The sequence below is a fragment of the Macaca fascicularis genome, chromosome 17 (genome assembly GCF_037993035.2).
Source record: "Macaca fascicularis isolate 582-1 chromosome 17, T2T-MFA8v1.1".
Classification (NCBI taxonomy): domain Eukaryota; kingdom Metazoa; phylum Chordata; class Mammalia; order Primates; family Cercopithecidae; genus Macaca; species Macaca fascicularis.
In genome coordinates, this window is record NC_088391.1 from 63,405,092 (window position 1) to 63,423,066 (window position 17,975).

At 37.9% G+C, this 17,975-nt stretch overlaps 2 non-coding genes across 2 annotated transcripts; both read right to left on the reverse strand.

Annotated features, from left to right (window-relative positions):
- Nucleotides 1-10,829: 10,829 nt before the first annotated feature.
- On the reverse strand, nt 10,830-10,895 carry LOC123569905 (small nucleolar RNA SNORD37). Its single transcript, XR_006693788.2, has one exon. It is a non-coding gene; the product is annotated as a small nucleolar RNA SNORD37 (small nucleolar RNA).
- Nucleotides 10,896-17,435: 6,540 nt separating this feature from the next.
- On the reverse strand, nt 17,436-17,545 carry LOC123569897 (small nucleolar RNA SNORA68). Its single transcript, XR_006693782.2, has one exon. It is a non-coding gene; the product is annotated as a small nucleolar RNA SNORA68 (small nucleolar RNA).
- Between the last annotated feature and the right edge of the window lie 430 nt (nt 17,546-17,975).

The following is a 17,975-nucleotide window of genomic DNA, read 5'->3' on the forward strand; positions in this document are numbered from 1 at the left end:
CTTAGATCTTGTTCCCCATATATTTTGAATGCTAAATGCAAAACATGTACACTATTGGTGGCTATATTTTAGGTGAGGAATGCAATTCTTCCCCATAGTGGCAATACAGCATCCTCTCAGTTATAAATATCTTCACTTCAATGAGAAAAGATGATGAAATTCTTTTTGAAGACTCTCAAAGGGCTTGCAGATTTTTAAAAATATTACTGCCACTTTGTTTGGAAGAAATACAGTTTGGTCGTAAAACCATCATTTGTGATTGGATTTATGAACATGACATGCATTTGCATGCTGTGCATGAAAACCGTGCACCAAAGAGTGGTTTCAAACAAGGAAACTGTTGCTAGTTAGAATGTTCTCACCTGTATTATCATTAACAAATTTCAAGTTCCCTCAACCTGTTGAAAACAAAGGTAATTCAAACGAATCTTCCTTTGCATGAACAGTCTATCAACTTCAAAATTCCTCACAACTTCATTGGGTTTTTTTCCAATTAAAAAGGGAAATTCCTTTATGTATATACTCCAAAGTGCTTTTTCTTTTAAAGTCAGATTGGGGAAAAGCATCTTTCTTTTTGTGTATTCTATTTGTGTCTTGCTAAGCACTTAAGGTCTATCTGTAACTAGCTTAGAACATTTCCTTATCATTGAGCACAGTACTTAAGAGTATGTTTTTTTAAAGAGTTGTCTACTAAATCAAATGTATTTATTCAGCAAGTCTGATTAAGCACCAGAAAGCTATTACTAGATTTTTTGAAAAGTAAATAAGTAACTTACATTAAAGAAGCTTACATTTGAGGAATCACCACACCATCTTCCACAATAATTGAATATACATTCCTACCAACTGTGTAAAAGTGTTCCTTTTTTCTCCACAGCCTCACCAGCATCTGTTATTTTTTGACTTTTTAATAATAGTCATTCTGATTGGTGTGAGATGGTGTCTCACTTTGGTTTTGATTTGCATTTCTCTATCGATCAGTGTGACATTGAGTTTTTCTTCATATGATTGTTGGCTGCATGTAGGTCTTTTGAAAAATGTCTGTTCTTGTCCTTTGCCCATGTTTTAATGGGTTTTTTTCTTGTAAATTTGTTTAAGTTACTTAGAGATGCTAGATATTAGATCTTTGTCAGATGCACAGTTTGCAAAAGTTTTCTCCCATTCTGTAGGTTGTCTGTTTACTCCACTGATAGCTTCTTTTGCTATGCAGAAGCTCTTTAATATTTCTATACTACAAAGTAGAAGGAAATAAGGGTTCAGTAAAGGTATATATGAGACCTTATGCTAAAAAAAAATGGAAAGGGGTAATTAGTTAGGACCTGGGGGATCTGGTAAAACTTCTTGAGAAGTTGTCATTTGTGTTTGGTTTGAACAATTGGTAGAATTTTTATCATTGTAAAATGAGGGGAGTCTGAGGGAAGGGGAAGTCTCTGATTCAATAATTTGGAGACTTCTCTCAAATTCAGTGGCAAGCCCAGAACAAAATTTTATGAAAGCAAATGCATTTAACTGATATTGGAGATGTTAAATGAATCCAAGGTATACTTTCCAATAACAGCAGTAAGGCAACCCTCAAAGAATTTGGCGACTCTCTAAATTATTTGAAGTGAAATAGTTTCCATAGATGAGACCTATATTTTAAATATCCAATGTTTCTACACTGAGAGGGTATAAATTAAGATTCTTTATTTTATTCATTTTTACTGTGCTCCTTAAGAGAAACAAGAATTCCTCTATGAAGTAAAATGCAAAGTAGAATACATTTGGAAGAATCTTTCCAAGCACACGTAAAACATCATCACACCAGCTGCTGATTTCATCCCAGTGTTTTCTCCTGTCAATAAGAAAATCCTTGATGTGCTATTGAATACACAGTTATCTTGACAGTCATCTTCATGTAATATTCAAGATAGCTTTTACACAGTCTCGGTTATAATATTAGCCTGAGATCTAATGCTTGCTCTTTATTTAAGGGATGATGAACTTGATTTGATGGTTTCTCTGCTGTGAGCCAGTTCAGACTCACAATTCTCCTGGGCAGATTTCACTATCTTTAACTGACTGTAAGTTTAAGATGTTCCTAGCCAAAACCCTATTCTTATCAATTACTGTTCTACACCACTAGTTTTACCCAGATTTAGCTCAAAGCTATTTTCATCAGCTTTCCATCATGTACTAGGCCTGACCTTTGAAATATTGTAGCCACTAAATTGCTATCATCCAAGATAAGAAAGATCTGTCTTAAAAGCTCTATCTTGGTTCAAAAGAAAATAAAAAGTATTCTATGACATTAACTATTTCAAATATCTTTTACTATTGCCAATCCACACAAGATTATTGGGATGTAGTTTCCCAGATTGAGAAACATGTTTGAGAAGGAAGGAAGAACAAAAGAAAAGAAGGGAGAAAGGAGAGGAAGGAATAAAGGAGGAAGGAAGGGAGGAAGGGAAAAAATTGGGCAAACACAAGCCCCCGAAATAAGGTCTGATGATTTCCCCCTTCCCTGGTTTTAAAAAGTCAAGTATACAAGCTCTATATTCAAGAATTGAATAATACAGTTAACCTATAAGTAATTTCAGATGCTGGGTTCTAGATGCAGCACTGTAAATAAGATGACAGGGACTTCTATTACTGCTGAGAAAACTGAGTTTGATAAACTAAAGATGCCCATGTATATCAGTCATGCTCCTGGTGAGAACAGGTGGCTCACTGCCTAATGAGAGGAATATTCAATAAACTATTTACAAAGCTATGGATGACATGTAGGGAAGCCACAGAGAGAGGGCAGTATCTAGGGCTAGTAAGAGTAGAAGGCCATTAATGTCCCCAGGCCTAAAGGAGGTAGAGCAGTCAAAGGAAACAAGAGACGAGGGAGGCTGCGAGGACAGGGCCACCTGGCAGAGCCATAACCTTAAAGTATGTAGTCACTTCTTGGCAACTTTGCAGGCAGGGAGCCAACCTCACTTTTAACCCTCCCCCTGATGCCCAGCTGGTTTACCCTGTTGGTGAAAATCAGTGGGTGAGGGAACCAGAGAGCAAGGAAGCTTACTGTTCTATTCCAAATAACTCCTACCAGCTGCAGAGAGTAGGGATCAGGAAATAGAATGAAGAATAGGTCTAAAAGGACTCACAGCAGAAATCCAGTACATCATATTAGTAATATGGATTAGGCCCAGAACTGTAAATCAAAAATTTGTGAAGAAAGAAGAATAACAGGAAAAAACTCAAACTCCTTATTTCATCTATGAAAACTCTTTGACCCTAGAGTCTTAAAATGTAGATAATTTCAAAGATTTTGAGAACATACTCCTAAAATTATATATGCATAAGCATATATAACATACATACTCCTAAACATACATACTCCAATATTATATATGCATAAGCAAGCATGAACACACATATACACACAAAAGGAGATACAGCAAAATGATCTAGTTATTACAGACTCAAAGAAACTTGATGGGGAATTAGCAGACCAGTAACCTTGCTGGCTCCATATACAAAAGGTGGTATGCATGAGGATACTGTTAGGGGTTAAAAGGAAGTGAGAAGTTTTGGGAATTGAGACATGAGGAGAGGTAAAGTAATAAAGAAATGGCACAATAGCTTTCTTTCAGGCTTCTTGGACTTATTGTGAGCTATCATGCAGTTACTAATTTAAGCACAATTCACTCAAACATAAAGAGAAATCAAGCATCTGATATGATTTGGCTGTGTCCCCAGCCAAATCTCATATCAGTTGTAATCCACATGTGTCAAGGGAGGAACCTGATGAGAGGTGATTGAACTATGGGGCAGTTTCCCCCGTGCTGTTCTCATAACAGTGAGATTTCATGAGATTCGAGAACCCACTGACGGGTTTTTCCCTGTTCACTCTCATTCTCCTTTTCCTGCCACCTTGTAAAGAAGGTACTTGCCTTCCACCATTATTATAGTTTTCCTGAGGCCTCCTTCACCATGTGGAACTGTGAGTCTATTAAACATATTTTCTTTATAAATTATACAGTCTCACATATTCTTTATAGCAATGTGAAAACAGACTAATACAAGAAATTGGTATCTTGTATTATACAAGAAGATTGGGGCAAGGAAAACGTGCTGAAAACGTTCAAGTGACTTTGGAACTGGGTAATGAGGAGAGGCTGGAACAATTTGGAGGGCTCGGAAGACGATAGGAAAAGGTGGGAAAGTTTGGAACTTCCTAGAAACTTGTTGAATGATTTTGACCAAAATGCTGATAGTGATGTGGACAATGATGTCCAGGTTGAGATGGTCTCAGATGGAGATGAGGAACTTCTTGAGAACTAGAGCAAAGGGGACTCTTGCCATTCTTCAGCAAAGAATCTGGTGGCATTTTGCCTCTGCCCTAGAGAAGTGTGGAACTTTGAATTTCAGAAAGCTGATTTAGGGTATCTGGCAGAAGAAGTTTCTAAGTAGCAAAGCATTCAAGAGGTGACAGAGCATAAAAGTTTGAAAATTCTGCAGCCTGACCACGTGGTAGAAAAGAAAAACTCATTTTCTGGGGAGGAATTGAAGCCAGGTGCAGAAATTTGCATAAGTAACATAGAATGTTAATCACCAAGACAATCGGGAAACTGTCTCCAGGCCATGTCAGAGAACTTTGTGGCAGCCCCTCCCATCACAGGCCCAGAAGCCTAAGAGGGAAAAATCGTTCTGTGGGCTGGGCCCAGGGCCCTGATGCTCTGTGCACCCTTGGGACATGGTGCCTTGCATCCCAGCTGCTCCAGCTTCAGCTGTGGCTAAAAGGAGCAACATACACCTCAAGCCATTGCTTCAGAGGCTGCAAGCTCCAAGTCTTGAGGGCTTCCATGTGGTGTTGGGCCTGTAGGTGCACAGAAGATAAGAGTTGAGCTTTGGGAACCTCGGCCTAGGTTTCAGAGGATGTATGGAAACACATAGCTGTCCAGGCAGAAGTCTGCTGCAGGGGTTTAGCCCTCATGAAAAAAACCTCTGCTAGGTCAGTATGGAAGGGAAACGTAGGGTTGCAGACCCCACACAGCTCCGTAGTGGAGCTGTGATAAAGGGCCACTGTCCTCCAGATCCCAGTATGGTAGATCCACCAACAGCCTGCACGTGCACCTAGAAAAGTCACAGTCACTCAACACTAGCCCATGAAAGCAGCTGGGGGGGTGCTGTACCTGCAAAGCCACAGGGGCAGAGCTGCCCAAGGTCGTGGGAACCCACCTCTTGCATTACTGTGCCCCGGATGTGAGACACAGAGCCAAAGGAGATTATCTTGGAGCTTTAGATTTAATGACTGCCCCACTGGATTTCAGACTTGCATAGGGCCTGTAGCCCCTTTGTTTTGGCCAATTTCTCCCATTTGAAATTAGAGAATTTATCCAATGCCTGTATCCCATTGTATCGTGGAAGTAACTAACTTGTCATTCTCACATGTCAAGGGAGGGACCTGGTGGGAGGTGATTGGATCATGGGGGCAGTTTCCCCCATGCTCTTCTCATGATAGTGAGTGAGTGGTTTCTCATGAGATCTGATGGTTTTATAAGGGACTCTTCCCTCTTCACTCTCTCCCTTTTTTTCCTGCCACCTTGTGAAGAAGGTGCTTGTTTCTCCTTCGCCTTCTGCCAAAATTGTAAGTTTCCTGAGGCCTCTTCAGCCATGCTGAAGTGTGAGTCAATTAAACCCCCTTTCATTATAAATTACCCAGTCTCAGGTATTTCTTTATAGCAATGTGAAAATGGACTAATACAGTATCTTTGTATTTTCTATAACTATCTGATCTCACTCATAAGGTTCCAACATGTTAGGTAGCAGGAGGAGAAAAAGGCTACATTAGGTACGACAATTGTCATAGTACATTTGTGTTGCTATAATAGGATACCACAGACTGGGTAATTTATAAATAATAGAGTTTCAGTTAGCTTACAGTTTTAGGGACTAGTAAGTCATGAGTATGGTGCTGGCATCTGGAGACGACCTTCTTGCTGCATCATAACTTGGCAAAGGGCTTCACATGGTGACAGTAAGAGTGTGCTGTTTAGATCTCTCTTCTTATAAAGCTACCAGCCCCATTACAGGGGTCCCACTCTGATAATCTTACCTAATTATAATTACCTCCCAAAAGCCTCACCTCCAAATACCATCAACATATAAATTTAGAGATTGCATTTCCAACACATCAAATTTAGGAGATACATTCAAACCACAGAAATAATCCATTAATTTCTGTCAATCTATCAACTTGAATTTTTTAAAGGTAACTTAGCCTTTTTTAACATAAATAGCCAACCATTCTGATTTGTTCCACCACACCCTGCTTTATTCCAAGATGGCAACTGAGGGTAAGCAAAAGTAGAGCCTAAGGGGTCTCCTGATGGGGGGAGAAAGGAGAAATCCACATCCAGGTCTTTTCACTTGTCCTCCAGCAGTAAATCTCAGATGCCTGGTAGCTGGCCCCCCTAGCACCTATGCTCAGTTCTCTCACCATTTGGTCAGAGACTGGAGTTGTCCCTGCCAGTTGGGCCCCAGCTCATCAGCAATGTAAAAATATATTCTTCATCTGCCAAGAAGCCCTAAGAAGCGGCTGTGGTTCCCCCTTGGTTCTAGTCCCAAGAGGTCTGCCCCACAGCCCTCAGTCACAGGGCCACTCCATCTCCACTACTGTGATTTCCTCTGGTGAGTTTCCCATTCAAACTTCATTATTCATCCCTCTTCAGTGTCCTACCCACTCCATTTGGGTACAAGGAACAGCTCAGGAAAGCCAAACTCAAACATTCCTCATCCATGCATGCTGTACCTTACCTCTAAGGTACCATCCAGGAACTCCTCTGGATAAATGTAACTCCCCCGGTCACAAAGGCTGGATTTGGGTCCAGAAGGAGATTAGGATGTATTCATCCACTGCCTCTTCTACCTTGCTCTCTGTGTATTCTTTCCACAATCACCAAGACTGGCAAGGACAGTTTTCTCTAAATAGTAGCCTGAGATCTCCCCATGGAGTAAGTTACTCAAGCTACAGTCAACAAGTTCTCAACATGGGGCCTGTAAGCCTTTTTCAAGAGGTCTGCAAGATCAAAACAATTCTCATATACTAAAATGTTACTTTCCTTTTCACTCTCATTCTTTGACACTCATACAGTGCCATTTTCCAGAAGCTACATGATGTGTGATATCTTAAAACACTGAACACAGAAGACATGAGAATCCAGGTGCTTTCTATTAAGCCAGACATTTGCAAAGTGTTAAGCAGTGCCGCTCTAATATTTTTCTGGTTTCAGAAAATATAGTTTTTTAAAAGAAAAATATGTTATTTATGGTAACATGTAATGAGTTTATTATTGATTTTTATTGATATCATTGATATTTTACAGTGAATTTACACTCAAGCACCACATTAACATTTTAGTCAATGACAGACAGTATATACAACAGTAGTCATATAAGATTACAATAAAGCCGAAAAAATTCCTATTGCTGAGTAAAATCATAACCCCATCACATTGCAGCACAATGCATCACTCAAGTGTTTATGGTGATGCTGGAGCAAAAAAAATCTACTGCACTGCCAGTTGTATGAGAGTCTGGCATATACAATTATGTACAGTATGGAATACTAATAGTGATCACAAATGACTAGGTTACCGGTTTATGTACTTACTATGCTATACTTTTGTTATTATTTCAGAGTGTATTCTTTCTACTTACAAAAGAAGAAAAAAAACTATAAAACAGCCCCTCAGGCAGGTCCTTCAGTAGGTATTCCAGAAGGCAGTTTTTTTTTTTTTTTTTTTTTTTTTTTGAGACTGAGTCTTGCTCTGTCTCCCAGGCTGGGGTGCAGTGGCACAATCTTGGCCTCCCAGGTTCATGCCATTCTCCTGCCTCAGTCTCCCAAGCAGCTGGGACTACAGGCGCCTGCCACCACACCCGGCTAATTTTTTGTATTTTTTAGTAGAGATGGGGTTTCACCATGTTAGCCAGGATGGTCTCGATCTCCTGACCTCGTGATATGCCCGCCTCGGCCTTCCAAAGTGCTGGGATTACAGGCGTGAGCCACCGTGCTCAGCCGAAGAAGGCTCTGTTATGGGAGATGACAGCTCCACATATGTTATTGCCCCTGAACACCGTCTAGTGGGACAAGATGTGGAAGTGGAAGACGGTGATATTGATGATCCTCACCCTGTGCAGGCCTGGGCTAATGTGTGTGTTTGTGTCTTTGTTTTTAACAAAAAAAAAGTTTACAAAGAAAAATAAACAATTGTAAAAGTAGAAAAAAGCTCATAGAATAAGGTTATAAAGAAAATATATTCTTACATCTGTACAATGTGTTTTAAGCTAAGTGTTATTACAAAAAAGTTAAAAGGTTTTAAAATAATTTAAAAGTGTACAAAGTAAAACATTTACAGTGAGCTAAGGTTATTTTATTATTGAAGAAAGAAAAGTTTTTAAATAAGTTTAGTGTAGCCTAAGTGTACAGTGTTTATAACATCTACGGTAGTGGACAGTAATGTTCTAAGCCTTCACATTCACTCACCACTCACCCACTGACTCCCAGAGCAACTTCCAGTCCCACAAGCTCCATTCATGGCAAGTGTCCTACACAAATGGGCCCTTTTAAAAAATCTTTCCTACCATATTTTTACTGTATCTGCTCTATGTTTAGATACACATTTAATTACCATTGTGCTACCACTGCCTACAGTACTCAGTAGAGTTGTACAAGTTTGTAGCCGAGGAGCAATGGCTAGACCATATAACCTAGATACCTAATAGGCTAGGCCATCTAGGTTTGAATAAGTCCCCTTGTGATGTTCCCATAATGATGAAATCACCTAATGACACATTTCTCAGAATGTAGCCCCATCATTAAGTGACACATGACTGTATATTTAATTATTTTATAACTTCTCAGTTTAAAGTTCTATTAAGTAAATATCAATAATCCACACAAATCAAAAGCTTTTTAAGGTCTTCCATAATTTTTTAAGAGTTAAAAAGCATCTCGAGACCAAAAATTTGAGAACTTCTGTTCCAGTCTCCAAGCCCACTTCTTAACATATTTTTTTTAAAAAGCATTATTTAGAGACCTCCCTACAAAGCCACAGGCTCACTAAAGAGCTCACAAAATGAATGCTGACTAAATTCTGTTCTGGGCAGCATCAGGGTTCTCTCTCTCTCGGTTTATACTTGAAGGTAAAATGTTCAAGTCTTGATGGTAATATGACTCAAAGAGGGGAATTTTTAAAGTTCCAGTTCAGTATCTGCAAGATATTCTCCTATGTGAGAGGTCTAGGGAGATGATAAACCAAGTGTGAGACTCCGGGCTCAGGTGGGGCCCCCTTTAGGGACCCAAGAAACAAAGGCTGACTGAGCGTGTCGGGGTTGGGGAACAGACATTCTTGTCCACATCACTGCCCCATGTCTTTCAGGGCTCCAGGTGGCACACGTGTGGACAGTACAACAGTTTCCCAAGGGCTTCTGGAGGATGGTACTAGTGAGGACTCTTGATGAAGAAGTTCAGATAGGAGATGGTGAACAAAACTTATCCTAGCATGTGAAGCTACTAGAAGAAATGTAAAAGCATGGAAACTGACATCCTGGGCAAACAGATGGGGTCTAGGCACTGTCAAAAGCCCACTATTAATCTTGATGAAACAGCACTTTTACCTGTGGCTGCTGAGGCCTGAGACATGCATATGAATTATATGCCTATGATCAAGTACTGGTGCACCATAAGTTGTTATAGAAATATAATACAATCTATATATTACAGTTGATAGCCAAAGAATTTAAGAATAAACTATTCTTGTAAACATAGAATAATTTTTATTTCAAAAATGTTAAAGTAAAAATTATAACAATCAGAATTTATGTTTTTTGAATGCTGGATATTGTTCTAAATGCTTAGAGTGAATCGTCATCTAATTGTCTGATAAACTCTGAAACATAGATATTATTATCATCATCCTCATTTTAGACGTGAGGAAACTCAGGAAAGAGGTTTGTACAAGGCCACACGTTAGGAAGTATTAATAAAATGTGCTTTTTACATTTTTTCTCCCCAAATCCACCTTCACAGCAAAAATCAGTCACCCTGTAATGATACACATTTACATAAACCTTCAGTATATTTGTAATATAAAAGCTCCATTTCTCAACTCTTCATCATAGCCCACCCGCCTTGTTCACAGATACCCATCTCAAATGGTCCTGAGAAAAGCAATCTGGTTCAATTTGCTAAGGGGGCAAAAATTCCCAATAAGGTTTAGTGATTGCCACAGTTGGAATGTTCTGAAATCAGGGCCATGTTCCTGTCATGGCAAATTAGGTCAGCATGGTGAGACATGGAACCATGCATAGGATGACGGAATGTAAAAGTACATTATTAGCTGATGTCCTCTCTGTTTTATTTTTCCCTGGTGACATTTAACAAATTGAATGTAAATGTTCAGAAACACACAATGCTCTGTTAGATGGTTTAAAAGACGTAGGAGGAGGAAAGAGTAGCACGCGAACTGGCAGGCAATATCATAATATGACATTGACTATTGTGTACATTTCAGAAAATGTTATTTTTCTAAGAATGTCTTTTAGGAGTTATCCTTTAAGTAGTTCAGTACTTTTTTGCTCAAGTTGTTTTTTTAAGTGTGGCAGAAGTAATTCTGTAAACCTCTAGGTGGTATTATAGAAACACGGATGTTTAAAATATACACCCTTATAATTGGACATGGTGATATTATACAAAATTAATAAAAGTGTGAATATTTTCAACTACCCTATTGAATGCCAGAAAATGATTAACTCTTAATTTTTTAAATTTTTAAAATTTTTCTTTTTTTTCCCATAGTCCTCAGATGCTAGATTTTTTCAATAGACATCAAGTCAAAGTAAAAAAAATATTGGTCGTCACCTACTATTTTAAGTCTTATATATCTCAGACAATAACTAAGACAAAATGGCAGGATAGTTTGGTGGTTACCCATGTGGACTCTGTAACCAGATTTTTTGGTTAGAATCTTGACTCTACCACTTACTGGCTGTATGACCTTGGGAAAGTTACTTAACTTCTCTGTCCCTCTATTCCCCTGTAGTGTGAAATAAGTTTCGTAATACCTCATCAGAATTTTATGAGGAATAAATGAGTTAAACATACAAAAAATACTTAGATAACTGCTCAGTACAGAGTAGGTACTCAATAAAAGTTAGCTATTAGTATCATCTTGTAAATGCTTGACTTTTACTGCCGTTTTAATCTAAATGTCTTGCAGATAAAACCCAAATGAACCACAACTTCCTTCACCAATGTTAAAGCAAATCAAAACTCAGAGATATATTTAAAAGAAATATAAATCCAAATTCAAACAGCCTGAAAAATACTTAGATCTTACTGATGTTTTATTGCAGATACAGAAGTATTCACAGAAAAAATTCTAGCACATGTGCTTTCTGAAACAACGTTTGCCACATACATTTTTAAAAGATCTCTGTGACTATTGTGTAGATAAGTATAGCATGAAAGAATCATTTAAGAGTTGCTGCAGTTGTTCAAAGATAAGATGAGGTTGGAATGGACGATAATCATGGAAACAGAGATGCACAAAAGCAGAGATTCTTTACTTAATATTCAATAAACACAATGTGGAGCTACTTCCCCACAGATACAAATATATAGCTATAGAAAATAACAAGTTTGGGCGAAGATGTGGAGAAATTGGAACCTTCACACAAAGCTAGTGAGATTATAAAATGCAGCCATTTTGGAAAACAGTTGGACAGGTCCTCAAAAAATTAAACACAGGTTCCCATATGACCAGAAATTCTATTAATACTCTTAGGTATATACCCAAAATAATTAAAAATATATGCCTACATAAAAAAATGTGCACACAAATGTTCATAGCATCATTAATTACATTAGCCAAAACGTGGAACCCAAATGTCCATCCACTGATGGAAAAATAAAGTGCAGTATATGCATGCCATGAAATAGTATTCAGCCATGAAAAAGAATGAAAAAAATTGTGTGAGACAGGGCCTCACTCTGTTGCCCAGGCTGGAGTGCAGTGACATGATCATGGCTCACTGAAACCTCAACCTCCCAGGCTCAAGTGATCCTCCCACCTCAGCCTCCCTAGTAGCTGGGACCACAGACGTACACCACCACGCCCAGCTAATTTTTGGGTTGTTTTTTTTTTTTTTTGTAGAGACAGAGTTTCGCACATTGCCTAGACTGGTCTTGAACTCCTGGGCTCAAGTGATCTGCCTGTCTCAGCCTCTCAAAGTGCTGAGATTACAGGTATGACCACCATCATGCCCTGCCAGGAATAAAATATTGATAAATGCTACAACATGGATGAGCCTTGAAAACATTATGTTAAATTTTTTTAAAAAAACAGATACAACAAGCCACATATTCAATGACTCCATTTGTAAGAAATATCTTTAGTAGGTAAATCCAAAGGGACAGAGAGTACATTCGTGGTTGCCAGGACGTGGGAGAAGGAAGAATGGAGAGTAACTGCTAATGGGTACAGGGTTTCTCTTTGGGATGATGAAAGTGGACTGAAATTAGGTAGTGGTGATGATAGTATAACTTGGTGAACACACTAAAAAAAAACTTGAATTGTATGCTTACAGAAGTAAATTGTATGGTATTTCCCTATAACCCATTGAAGTTGTTACTAAAAAGTACAGAATAATTCACTTACATTAAAAAGCTATCTGAAGAGCTATCTCTTTACCTCTTCAAAAATGGATAGTTTTTAGAAAAATACTCTGAGGGTCTCCTTATGAAATGTTGCTTGAGGATAAGGAATTTAAACTTCTGCAATGTAGGCTAACAATATTGGTTATCTTCTGGCAGATGCAGCCTGTAGATAACAGGTTATTACTTAGTGATGTGTTACAAACAATGAAATAATTCTCAGGTCAACCATGGAAAGGAATAGTAATTAAAAGTTAACCAACATCACCAAAAAACAAGAAATTTTTTTTCATAGTACTTAAAGCAGATGTGGACTAGGCTTAAAAATAAAAGATATTCTTACACGATTAGAATGATCACCCAAGAAGCAATTGGCACAATGTCTGGTGGACTGAAAGAGGACTGATGTTCTAAGCTTTTCTACATCATCTTTTTAGAAAGCCAATTGGATACGCTTAACACTCACCAAGTTGTTTTATGCTCACCGAAACCTGTATACCCTTGAGCTTTATACAAGAGGAAGTTGCACCCAAATACTCGGAAGTTGAAAACCAAGATTTTCAGCTTTACAAATTGCAGCATTATGACATATTTTTAAATTTATTATATGCTGTAGATATTTTACTAGACACTTTTCTTAATTTATTTAGCACAGCTTAATAACTTTAGGTATATTGCTATAGAAGGAGGCTCAAATATTCTTGCCTTTTTTCATTGTGAAGTTCCTAAACACCCACAAATGCACGAAAGCTCTTGAAATTATACATACAGATTATCAAATGAAGAATGATACAGGATCAGATAACTTTTTCAGTTTTATGTCTATCACTTTTAGTCTCTTTCTCATTCCATTGTGAACCAAAGAACTCTACAACAGCTCTGAGCATTAGCAGGATGTTCTCTCCCAACTAAACTGGGAAGGAGGAGATAGTGAAATAACAGAGAAAAAAAATTACACTCTGCCACAGATTCTGTTTTAGGATTACTAAAATTTTTCAGTTAAGTGTACCAGGTTATCAAGGTGGTAATTTCATACTTGCTCTGAAACACTGAAAATATTGATAAACTTAAAATATAGGTGTTTGGCTAAAAGAATGAACCGGAATCAGTCCTAAATACTTTTTGGCAGAAAGAATAGGAACTTGCTTCTTCAAATCTTGTAATGATGCCAAATGTTCTTTCTTTCATCAACTTTTTATTAAAAATGTCCACCTTCCAAGTGTAAAATAATAGTAATTAATTAAAGGTAGTACAGCAAATGCTGTATATTTTTTTCTAAAATTGCCATGCCAAGTCGACTCAACCTTTATGCTATAAAAACATATTTATATTTTCTGTAATCAGTTAAATGAATGTATGCTAAGCTAATCATTCTCCTTAGGCCTAAAGTAGGTTTGGTGTTTTTTTCTTTCTCTTAAGTGAAGAATGCTTTTCTTTTTCTTCTTTTGTTTTCTTTTTCAGATGCACCTGTTACATTTTTACCACCACATATCAGGCCCAGTTTTATGTCCAAACAATCTTCTTCTAGGCATTTTTGAACATCTGCTATCATATTTAGTTTATTGGTCTCCCAATAAAAGAATTATAAGGGACCCATGGGTGTGAAGATCACAATTTTGTGGCTTCGAAAATAGGAAATAGGACACAAGTGATCCTGACAGGTAAATTGTCCAAATGCGGCTACCTTGGAGATATGGTGCCCAGTGGAAATAGCACTTGTTTGCATTTAGAAAAACCTGGAGTCAAATCCTAACCACCATGCTCTATCCCTACCCCCATCTCCCTAGTTCTTTTCCCAGTTGTAAAAAGATGTAAATGCTACATATTTATTTGTTTGGAATTTGTTAGCTCCACTTCCTTTCCATCTGATGCCACCTTCATATTGCATGACATTATATGCCATGTGTATTTTTTTCTGTTATATTCTAAGCTTTGATAGCAATTGTATTAATGACATAGCTCTATAAAAATATTAAAGGTTATTATGTAAAGAAATCAGTCTGGATGAGGAGAGAGCTTTCTGATAAGCTCCAATTTCAAAGAAACATATTCCACAAAGAAGGTAAAGTCCAGAGAGATAGCTGTCAAAGACTAACAAAAGGACTTACAAAGCATTCATAGGTTCAAGGAGGTCTAGGAGGAATAAGTCCACTGCTTAAGACCCTTGGAAACCTAAACTCTTCAATTTTGCTTCTGTCATTGTAAAGAGAAGGATATCAACACTAAAAACAATTGCTTCTGATGTTAGAGCTCTGTGATTCTATAATTTGTACTCTATCGTTGATTCCGACAGAGTGCCTGCCACATAGCAAACACTCATTGGAATGTACAATGAATGAATGACCGGGATTAATATTTTCAGAACTGCATGGCTTTAAAAAGATACAAATGTGGGGAAATGTAAGTTACATTAAGGAGGTATCAAATACAATTAAAGCTTAGAAAACCAAAGAGGCCTTAGAACAATTATCTCAAAGAAACGACACATTCAAAGAGGAAAGGAAAAATTCTAATTGATTTTAACACCAGAAGATTCTTTCAAAGAGATCAATATCCACATGTAAAATTTTAAGAAAGGTAGGCATAGATAAAGTCAAAATAACCGCATCTAGCTCTAATTATACCAGAAATATCTCAGTTTCCAAATCTGATTTCTTATGGTCTTATGGTTATAGTTACAATTTGCTTTATACTCTTCTCTCCATGAGATACAAGAAATTATATCTATAGTTGCATTGTATTGTTAGTATTTAGTGCATCAAGTCTTCAATTTGCTGAGTAAACAAGCAAATTAAATGCTAAGCTTCTTTTTTCCAAATAAATACTATTCCATTTACTCCAAATATATCTAAGATTCATTCCCACAGGAAAAAAAATAGAAAAAAATTCCCAGAAAGCTGAGTGGAAATTTGTGATGAGGGAGAAGTTAAAGACTAGCTTCTCCCCATGACAAAAATCCTGTCCTAAGCCATTAGAAACTTGTAGAACCAGCAGTTCACTCTTCAGGTCAACCAAACATCCTTAATGCTGTTTTGCATTTCTTTTGGCAACAGGCCAGTGCATTTTAACATTTGACATACTCCTTCCCTTTTGCCTAGCCCTGTAAGTCACAGGACATTTTTCTGTGCCTGGAAATCAATTCTGTTCTCCTCCTATTCTATTACTCAGATAATAAGATACTGGGAGTCAGTCAACAATCTCACACTACTACCCTTCACACTGCAACCTGAAAACTAACTTCAATTGTAACCACAACTAAAGTTGTACTGCAACCTGAAAACTGTAACTTCCATGTTAATATAAAACAATTCCTATTTTTAAAGTCTATAAATTAACCTTTTTTGTTTTATTTGAAATAAAATAAAATAAAATAAATTTTATTTATTTTAGAGAAGAATGAATTAAAATACAAGTAGTATGAGAAGAATAAATTAAAATTAAAAATCAACCAAGTTTTAGCAGGTTGATGTATATTCAGCATTGTGGAAAACTCTCTGAAGGGATTTCTGTCTTAATGTTTAGTATTTTAGGAGCTCTTGCTATGTGTAAGGTATGGTAATTGGTGTCATGAGGAAGGTAGAAGAAATGTCTCTGCCACATGAAATATATAATCTAACTGAAGAAACAAAACCACTGAAAGGTTTTTAAGTTGCACAGCAGAACAGAATTAAATTTTCGGAAGTAGAGGACTTGTTAAATGAATTGGACAGGCAAAAAATACTAATTCAGAGTTATAATTAAGAGGATACAGCATCACTTGGGCTGGACTGAATTTGGAAGGCTTCACAAAGAATAAAGGACTTGCACTGTGACTTGAATGATGGATGGGATTTATGGAGGCAGAGAGAAAGGAGTGCATTTCAGGCCAGCAAAATTGGTTTAAGCAAAAGCATAAAATTAGAAAAGTTCAAGGCGGGTTAGGGCAGAGTTTAGCTGGAGTACAAAGCCAGGGAAGTGAATAGTTACAGCTGTCTGCAAAGGTTGCAGTAATGGTCAAGGTCTTATACTGTCAGAATAAGCCATTTGGACTTCTTCTGGTAGGCTGTGGGGAGTCACTGAAGTCTTCAAGCAGGAGAATGACAAGATAGAAGGAGTGCTTTATGACCAACTTGTCAGCAATATGAATGATGAATTGGCAAAAAGAGAGACTACAAGTAGGATGAATAATTAAAATTAAAAAGCTTCTATAATAGGAGAAATGGGGAAGATGAAAAGAAGCTTAGCAAGAATGTTGGTAACAGTAGAAGGGAGGATCAGGGAAAGAAATGGAATCGGGAAACATTTGTGTGATGGTGGATTTTGTTTTTGGCATTCTTGAAGAGTTTATTTGGGTAGACCCAGGGTGAGAGGGCCCTGCACTTAGAAGGTATTGGATCTCTTGGTGGTGGAGTGTAGCTTGTGCTGGTGATGTGGGACCCATTAGAACAGTGGAAACTTCATCTTGGAGTTATGGGGAACTGCTTGGTGGGTAGCCAATGGCACTTGCTAGCCAAGATCTCTTCCACCTTCATGATCTGAATCTAAAGGACCTAGGCACAGTGTCGGGCACCCATTTCTTGGTCTGTAGAATGGGGAGGGGACAACATTACTGCATTCATTGGGTTCTGGGAATTTGGCAAACCTATCAAGTGCCTGCCCCATGACCTGGCACATCCTGTCAGGCACAGCAATTGCCTGAGGACCCCAACTTGAGACTGAGTTGGGGACTAAGTGGCTGCAGCTGCTGGTCCCAGCAGGAACTTGCCACGAGGGGTATAAAACCTCCAAATTCACTTTAGGGGGCACGACCACAGCTCTCTAAATGTGATGAGATCCTTCAATAGACATTGTGAAGAAATAATTGACAAACAATGGTGACTGGTAAGATCTAGGAGGCAAAGAACACCCATGACATCAAACTTTAGAACCTGAATTACTAAGACAGCATCTTACATTTGTGTAGCACACTAAAATTAATTTGCAAAACATGTTCATCCTAGAAATAAAGAAATGAAACTTCTGATGGTAAACATTATCCCCTTGGAGGATGGTATAAAATGTTCTTTCAACTACCCAGTAGACAATTTAAAGGTGCTGCTAGGCTCATGTCCCCCTGCTCAGCTATGGAACACGGCTCTTTATAGTTCCTCATACTTATACTGAATCATCCTTTCCTCTTTTTACCAAGCATGGACTGAACTGGGCTGGGTGATGAAGACCACATGGGGCCCATTCTGGACCATGCAAATTGAAATCTGGAAGAGTCTCAGCTACAGGTCCTGGAAAACTCAGGGTTTGGAGAGAGATGTGT